Below are 8619 nucleotides of genomic sequence, written 5' to 3' on the forward strand. Positions count from 1 at the left end.
CTTAGCTCAGCAGCAAAAGTGCCTGCTTGGCAAACACAAGATCATGAATTAGATCCCCGCTACCAAAACACAACACAACACAACAACAACAACAACAACAACAACAACAAACAAAATAAAAACAAAAAAAGAAATTATATGTAATGACTACAAGTCTAAATTGAAATCAATTATATTTATTTCATGACATGAAAATGGCACAGAAATAGGAGATTATGCACATGCACATAATATTCTGCATTTGAATAAAAATGATAAGTAAACTTCTTCCAGAATATCTCCAATAAAGAAAATGATTGTAACTTAAGGATTAGAACTAGAATTTCTGATTGAGTGATTTGTGTTCTACATTGTCTCTGTTTTTTGCTCCTTGCATTGAGGGAAATCTGTCTGTATATGGAGAGAGGAAAAGAAAAAGGGAGACAGTGAAAGAGACAGGCAGAAGGAGAGCAGAGAGGCAGGGAAAGAGAGAGAGAGAGAGAGAGAGACAGAGAGAGAGAGAGAGAGAGAGAGAGAGAGAGAGAGAGAGAGACAGAGACAGAGAGAGACAGAGAGAGACAGAGACAGAGACAGAGAGAGACAGAGAGAGACAGAGACAGAGACAGAGACAGAGACAGAGACAGAGACAGAGACAGAAGATCAGAGGTTTGTGGGTCCTAAATCTCTAACTCAGAATAAAAAGGCAAAGAACTGCTGAAACATTTTCTCTTGGGCTATTTCTTAGTGGATGAAAAAGGTAGACTCCTCAGCCATTAAATACCTTAGGTGGGGCTGGGGATTAACTCAGCGGCATAAGTGCCTGCCTTGCAAGTGTGTGGTCGTGAGTTCGATCCCTGGTAGCGATAAAAACAAAAAAGACCAAAAAAAAAAAAATTATAAACACCTCAGGTGAATGAAACGCTAGTAGAAATGATAATGATTATTGCTAACAATAGCAATGTCAATGATAGCAAAACTCCTCTCGGCCTGATTTGGTCACTGATAAAGCAGAGAATGAATTAAATACACGATCTTTAACTTTACTTCTATCTCTACATGTCTATAGTTTTCACTTTTTCCTTCATTTTCCTTTTTCAGAAGAGAGGATCATAGCCATGCTGTCATCTCATTTTAATCCTATGGACACAATCATTTATTTGTGAGAACATCCAGGGTCAAAGACATTGTTTTTGATGCTGGGGAAACAAAAGTGAATTAGAGCTTCGTGGTTATGGTCCTTGTGGAGCTTTATATAGTTCCCATTAGGATGTGAGGCATATTAATTAGTCAATACATAAATTATAAATTCCAGGTGGAATGGATTGCCGTAATCTTTGTCAAAAGATCACGACACTTGGGAATCAGTTTGCTTTTTTTCATAGCAAAATCATGCAACAAAAGAGTTTAGAAATCATACATAGGGGTGGGGCTATTAATAATCTTTATTAACTATCTCAGAATCTGTTCATTTGGTTTTAAGTCTTGAAAGATGAGTAGTAAATCAAATCACTGTCTTCTTAGTGTGTGTGGTTTTGTGTCTCTGTGTGGGCAAGTGTATTTGTCTTCAGATACTTTTGATTTTTATAGTTACTATAGTTCATTTTATTATATAAAGTCTTAGTCTCCTGGTAGTGCTAAAACCTGAATTAAAATTTTCCTCGAGTCTAAAAGTTTCTTCTCCAAGCCTGCCTATCTCCCCTTGAGGTCCCCTCCATTACTGCCAGGTCTTTAGAGATGACCAGAATCTGAACCCTCTGAGAACTGGGAATTGAATGCTGGCTTTGTAGCCCTAGGACTTGTTCCCTCTGGTTGGGAAACTTCTTTGGTCAGAGTCATGCATTTTGATTTGCATTCACCTCTTCTTGAGGCTTAGGTGCTCAGATATCGTTTTCTCCAGACATGAATCTGACTGCTGTCACCCTTGGGACAGTCAGCTGGATCAGCTTATTGTTCTCCCTGTTTCATTTTCTTTGAATCTCCGAGCTCTGAAAAATCCCAAGAAATATACAAAGAGAGGGGAAATGCCAAGTTCTACTGAGTTCTCTTCATGGGAATTTTCCAGGACCTCAGACCTCAGGAGCTCTTAATGGCTTTTCTAGTGATTTTGGATTAGCAGAGGCTTCTAAGGAGGCCTCAGACTTGGAATCCCAGTTAGCAAGGTCTTTAGACTAGGAGAGGCTTTGGGAAGAGGAGACTCATTAGCGGGCGCTGCAGTCCTCTCTTTGGTTGTTCAGATCCTTAGGTGCAAGGTCAGAGGGTTACTTCTGGGACAGAGGAAGATGGCTCCAGAGGGTGTCTGATGGGGCTGGGGATCACGGGAGAGCTTCCTCCTGGGACCTGTCGCCTTCAGTGGTGGGAGAGATCTGGAACTGGATTGGGCCATTGCATGAGGGTAGAACACTTTTCTCCTCAGAGGAGTTTGCTTCAGACCTTTCCCCTTGCATTGTGTCATCTTTTAAGGACTCTTATTGAATGTCAGAATTAATTTCTTCTTGGGAATGTATCAGGTGTCAACTCTTCTTCAGATGCTGAGACAGATTCACCCCTCACTCATCAGGGAAAGTTCAGAGGGACTGGTGGGCGAGACAGGAGGGCTAGCAATGGTAGATGTTCAAACTGGAGGAGAGATGACTACTGTGGGCCTGCTCTGCTGGACCACCCCTTCACCTAGCCTCTGCTGGAATGCTGCTTCTCCAGCTTGCTCACCTCCAAGTAGAAGACATCTCTTAATTTGGAAATACTTTGGAAGATGGTCACATAACCTGCAATAGGATTACAGGTAGTTTCTCCAGTAATTCCTGGTTCAGATCTTTGAACACAAGATGGACTTTGTTGAACTCTTCCTCTGCCTTGAAAGTCTTGGCCTGACCTCTCTTCTTAGCGTTCTACACTGTCTCCAGATGGTACTGGGCCTGTCACAGTCTACAGCTTTCTAACCTAGTTGGCAATTCTGTCCTTAATCTCACTGATCGGGGTGACATAGTTTTCTACAGTCCTCAAAACCCGAACATTCAATTTCCCTTCAACGTCTACCCAATGGAGGTCGTGATTCTCTACAATGGGCCCACCCCACTCTGCTGTAGGTCTCCTTCAGTATCCCTGACACTCTCTTTGAACTCCCATGCATCACCTTGACTCCACTAAGAAAGTCTTTCACGTCCTTGCACAGCCTGTAGCCTGTCTGTACTTTGTTCAGGTCCCTCATCTTTAGTTTCTATAGTTTTCCTCTATTTTTGCAGTACCTTTTCCTGGGCCCTGCTGAACCTCTGTACTTGCTTGGTGAAGAAGCCTGTGGCATCACCTGTCTCGCTGTTGGTTTTCCTTCTGGTGGCTGACTGGGCTCTGCACCTCAGGTCCCTGAGGAATAAGAATCAACTTGATACATCAGTGTTTTCCTAACTCTGATGTAATGAAGAATGCTAGAAATAAAAGTGCTTTGATGGTCACCTTATGTTTCCAGTGAAGAAAGAATTCTGAAGTAACAGGCAGAATTCAGTTTGCAATTACCAATTCTTCCCACTAGGAGGCAGCATGATGCAATGGTCAGACTGGTCTTTAGATCAGGTGGGCTGAGTTTTTAACATTTTTAACTTATTTTTAAACTGATAGATATTCATACATATTTATGGAGCACAGAATGATAATTTTATATGTGTATATATTTAATGATGAAACCAGAGTAATTAGCATTTCATCTCAAACATCATTTCTATATGCATGAAACTTTGGACTCTTAGTTATTTTGAAATATACATATATTGTGGTAGACTATAGTTAACCTACATCAGAACAAATTGCTCCTATCTAATTATGTTTTGGTACTGGTTACAAAATTTTTATTTGTCTTATGGTTTGTATTTAATGTCCCTCTAAAGCATCATGCAGTCCTGGAGGCAGCTGAACCTTTGTGATTGGTTCCTTGTCCAGTGCTGGGATTGGCATTTGAGTGCTGCACCCATCCAGGCTAGGGGAGCTGACATACAATATAGAGGAGGGAAGGAAGTGTGCTTGCCCTTTAGCTCTTGTTGCTTGAAGGGACAATGAATGGCTGCCCTGTAGCCATACCACCTGCTTTGGAGCCAGCTGAGTGTGGACTGAAACCTCCAAAAACTGTAAGATAAATAAATCCTTCCTTCCTTCAATTTGGTCATCAGGTATTTTGTTTCAACTACAAGAGAAAAGTAACCCAGACAATTTGATTATTAGTTTTGCCATTATCTTGTGGGAGAGATTTAATCTCACTAAGCTTAGTATCCTTATCGTAATGTAAGAATGATACCTATTTCCTAGAGTTCTTATGAGGATTAGAATGAAATAAGGTACTATATAGCATTTGGAGCAGAAACTGGCACATTGGCCTAAAAACCACCAACTCTGGTTAGTTTCATATTCCCCATAACTTTTAAGTTGCAGTCACTTTTAATGTTCATGCTAAGTAATTTTTGAATAATTTGTATATTTATATATGACGTATGTCATATGAACACATGTACACCAACACTTCTTGATTCTCTATTGTTTTGTATCTCAAATACTTTTCATTTTGAGAATTTTAATTCTTTCTGGTTCTTTGTTGGAGTTTTAAGAACAATTATTCTTCCCCAAATAACAATTGTGTCAATAAACAGCTGTGGTGATTCATGGACTTTATGATGCTTAAGACTACACTTCATGGCCAAACAACCTCTGGAACATGGTCTTAACCACTTGGAGTTAAGGTCATGTTTGGCATTTTGGGTGAAGAGCACACTGACAGAGACCCCTTTCCTGTTGATGTATTTGGGAGTGAGGGAGACAGTGTGGACTGGGGAAAAGATGGGACTTTTGTGAGCAGTAGATTTTATGTGGGGCCATTTTCAGGGCTGATGGTAAATAATTCAAGACTGCTTAGATGTACAAACTCTTGGCTGCCTTCTACTTAGTCAACAAGTTCTAATTTTTGCTTCTGCCCAACCTTACCCGAACCTTTGAGGCAGACGGTGGTGGTACCAGTGACCCAGCGTGCCTACCTCTTGCACTAAACCTCATCCAGAGAAAGTGTGGGAACTATATACTGTGTGTCCCTAAAAGATGTATTTCAATTTTTATGCTAGGTAAGTCTATCTTTGCTTATCTTTTTTCTGTCTTTATATAAACCACCTTAAATCCTTTCTTGGAGAGGAATTACTAGGTAATGTAAGTAAAATAAGCTTGTATTAAACATTCTGTGCCTTTAATATCCACTATCTAGTGATTTAGTTTAAAGACATATATAACAAAAGTGTAAATCATGCAATGTCAACAGAAAAGCATTTTTGACTGTGATTTGTGATTCTATTTTCCATATCTTACCATAGAAAGAGAATGAAGATATTTGGCAAATAAGGAAGAATTTGGCAGGAGGAGGACTCTTCACAGTATTTTTATACTCTGTGTCAGTTTTAGACTTGATGTATCTGTTGTCAGTTCTAGGTTGCTCCGTTATTTTAACGCTCTTGGCAGTTCTTCTGTTGAAGAGTCTTGTGATCTTGGTCTATAAAAGAAAAACAAGTGGGAAAAGAAAAAAACAAGTGGGAAGTGTGTGCATTGGAACCACAGAGTAAATTGATTTCTGTGCACATTTTTGTCCACTGCACATTAAACTGACGAACTATATCATACTCTTCCTACATGATTTTTAGATACAGAATATTGCTCTAAAAGAAAATACATGATGGCAGGTAATGTTACAACACTAAAGAAAATCCCCCAGGAAGAAAATCAAATGGGTGATGCTAATGAACCCTATTTATTTCTGAGAACTGAGTTAAGCTATGGTTTAACAGGAGTAGAGTGTTGTTTTCTTCTTATGGGTGAGGGTGGTAGGGTGGGAGTGAAGTAAAGGGGTGGACTGTACAAGATGCATGAATAGAAAAAGAAAGTAGGCCTATAGGTTAACTGAAACACAAGTAAAATTTTCAATGGAAACGAGGGCACTGGGAATCCAAGCAACCAGCTTACCTCCCTGGTAAGTGGTTGTGGTGTGGCAGGCTGCAGCCCCTCCAGGGGGAGACACATGAGTGTCTCCTGAGATCCACGCCATGTTGAAACTTAGGGTGCTGGGAAACCAAGCAACCAGTCTGCTTTCCCGCTAAGCAATAGTGAGCCTACCAGTGCACAGGCTGAGAGTCAAACATCCCACTTCCCCTTCCCCCACTAGCAAATGGGAACCAGAGATCTGAGCATCTCTTGGTATGTTGACCATATGCAGTATAGCAAATAAAGGGATTTACTTCTACCATTCTTTGAAGACAAATATTTTTACTACTGTTTTGCAAGCATAAACCGTAACAACCTCCATCCCTACACCTCCTACCACAGCTTTCTCACCCTAAGATGTCCAAGGAAAGGGGACACAGACTGCAATGATCTGGGGACTCTAACCACATCTGATGGAGTCCTCCTGGCCCACTTTTTAAGTCACTGAGATGAACGTTGCTGGGGCCAGCTGTCCTGAGCAAGCCTCTTGAAGTACATTCCCATCCACTGCTGTCTCTAAGGCCTTCCAGACGCCACAGCTCTGCCTCTACATCCTGGAAAATGCCATCATTCCCCTGCCAGTTCCATCGCTTTGGGAAAAGAGGCAAACACTCCTCCAGGGCCTTTCCCTTTCTTGTATCTCTCATTTGCACTCATCTGTCTCATGTTTGCTGCCACAGACCTGCTGCTCTCTGAGGTTCTTCCTGTTTGTGTGCTTTGCAGTGTTTGCCGAGCTCATTGGTGAGAGTCCTGGCCGCCACCAGGAGCTTTCAGTGTCCCTTAAAGGGGCTCATTTCTTAGCAAGAGGGACAAGGCATCAGCATGGGTAGGAGAATTCTCTCGGAACACCCTCTGTGTGTAGACATGGTTTTGTTTTCCTGTGGATTAGCTGGAATTTTTTTCCCTAACATAGATAACCCCTGAAAAGATACCTTTTCTTTAGGGTCTTAATAAGAGATTTCTGCTACTCAAAATTTCCAAACTCCTACTGTGTTTAAAAGTGCTCCTTTTGAAAGGCCAAATTTGCAACATTTGGTCTAGAAGTGTCATTATGTGTGTTAGCCGGGATTTCATGGTTAATATGCATAAATTTTCTAAGTATAAAGGTAATATGTATCATAAGAAATTTGGAAAACAGAAAAGTAAGAATTCAAAAGTAATTTGTAATTCTATTGTTACATTTTAGTATTTTCTTTTAGCCTTTTTGTGTATATTTTCTGTCACATTGTATATGTATGTGAAATATATATATGTATATATAATGTAATGCGTAACATGGATGTTATTTCCTATATATAAATTTCATATACATGATCACATGGCATTTTAGTTTGACACAATTCTATTTATCCAGTTTTGCTTGTGTGGCCTGTGTTAAAAACTCACATCTTAAAAATCTTAAAAAGTCATCATCCAGACCAATATTAAGTTCTTGCCTTATGTTCTGTTCTAGTAGCTTTTAGGTTTTAGGTCTTATATTTCAGTCATAAATCCATGTTAAGTTGATTTTTATGAATGCACAAAGTAAAGGTACAATTTTATTCTGAGTGTGGACATTACATTTTTCTATTTCTATTGTTCAAGAAACTTTCCTTTTCTCATTGAATTTTCTTTTTTTTTTTTTTTTTATTTAAGAGGAAAAAGAGAAAAACACAAAACAAACCAAAGCGGCGTAAGGGTACACGCAATACAGAACTACAAAACAAAACAAAACAAAAAACCATAACAGTAAGAAATTACCTGCTAGTAGATTACACACTATTTTCTTGAAAATAGTTCCTCAAATCACAGTATCAAAGAACACAAGGTGGACATTCAAACAGGGAGACTGCAAACAGCTGTGTTCAATGTTCCAAAAACATTGATAAAGTCAGCTATTTAACACCCCCAAACACACTTGCTGTTATATCCGTTAGAGCTCCTTTTCTTTTTTTTTTTTCCCTCTCTTTTTTACAACAAAATTTACACATCTTGGATTTTATTACTCCTTAGTGCTTATTACTTTCTTTGGGGGGGGGGGAGAATACAGTCAAATATGGCAAAACAAAGCTGTCAGTCAATACCAAGGATAGACGTAGCACATGGTGTAGAACAGAGTACAAGTTTATCAACAATGGTTATCAACGTTGTCCCTTGCTTCCTTAAAAAGAATTGTCTATCTTATTAGATATTATAAAGTTGGACAAAACAGTAGAGAACAAGACCAATAAAACTTAGGCATTGTAAACATTACAGGACTTCCAAAGAAGACAATAGTCAAACCAGAATGGGTATCTTAGTGAATCTTATTGTCTTCAAAGTAGTTGCCTATGTCTTCAAACTTGATACTATCATATAGAATGGAACAGAGTCTAATCAGTCAAAACAAGATCGTGGGAGTACTACAGGACTTCAAAACAAGTTAATAGGAAATCGAAAAGAGTTACTATTTATATATCCTAATTTTTTTGAATTTTTTCTTTAATTTAGACAAACATAAGAAATGACTAAATAATTTTTTTTTTGAAACAATAAGGGGGAGATTGAGATAAAACAGGACATAACAATATAACAATATAACAATAGAGGTCACAGCATGACTGTTTCAATAACCTAGTACTTCACCACCTTATAACCTGACTTAATAGTAGTTACCATAGTGTC

At 39.1% G+C, this 8619-nt stretch overlaps 1 pseudogene; it reads right to left on the reverse strand.

Annotated features, from left to right (window-relative positions):
* Nucleotides 1–2237: 2237 nt before the first annotated feature.
* On the reverse strand, nt 2238–3512 carry LOC100720877 (bridging integrator 2-like; annotated as a pseudogene).
* Between the last annotated feature and the right edge of the window lie 5107 nt (nt 3513–8619).

The sequence above is a fragment of the Cavia porcellus genome, unplaced genomic scaffold, assembly GCF_034190915.1.
Source record: "Cavia porcellus strain 051 isolate PalLab524CR breed Dunkin Hartley unplaced genomic scaffold, mCavPor4.1 scaffold_23, whole genome shotgun sequence".
In the NCBI taxonomy this organism is placed as follows: domain Eukaryota; kingdom Metazoa; phylum Chordata; class Mammalia; order Rodentia; family Caviidae; genus Cavia; species Cavia porcellus.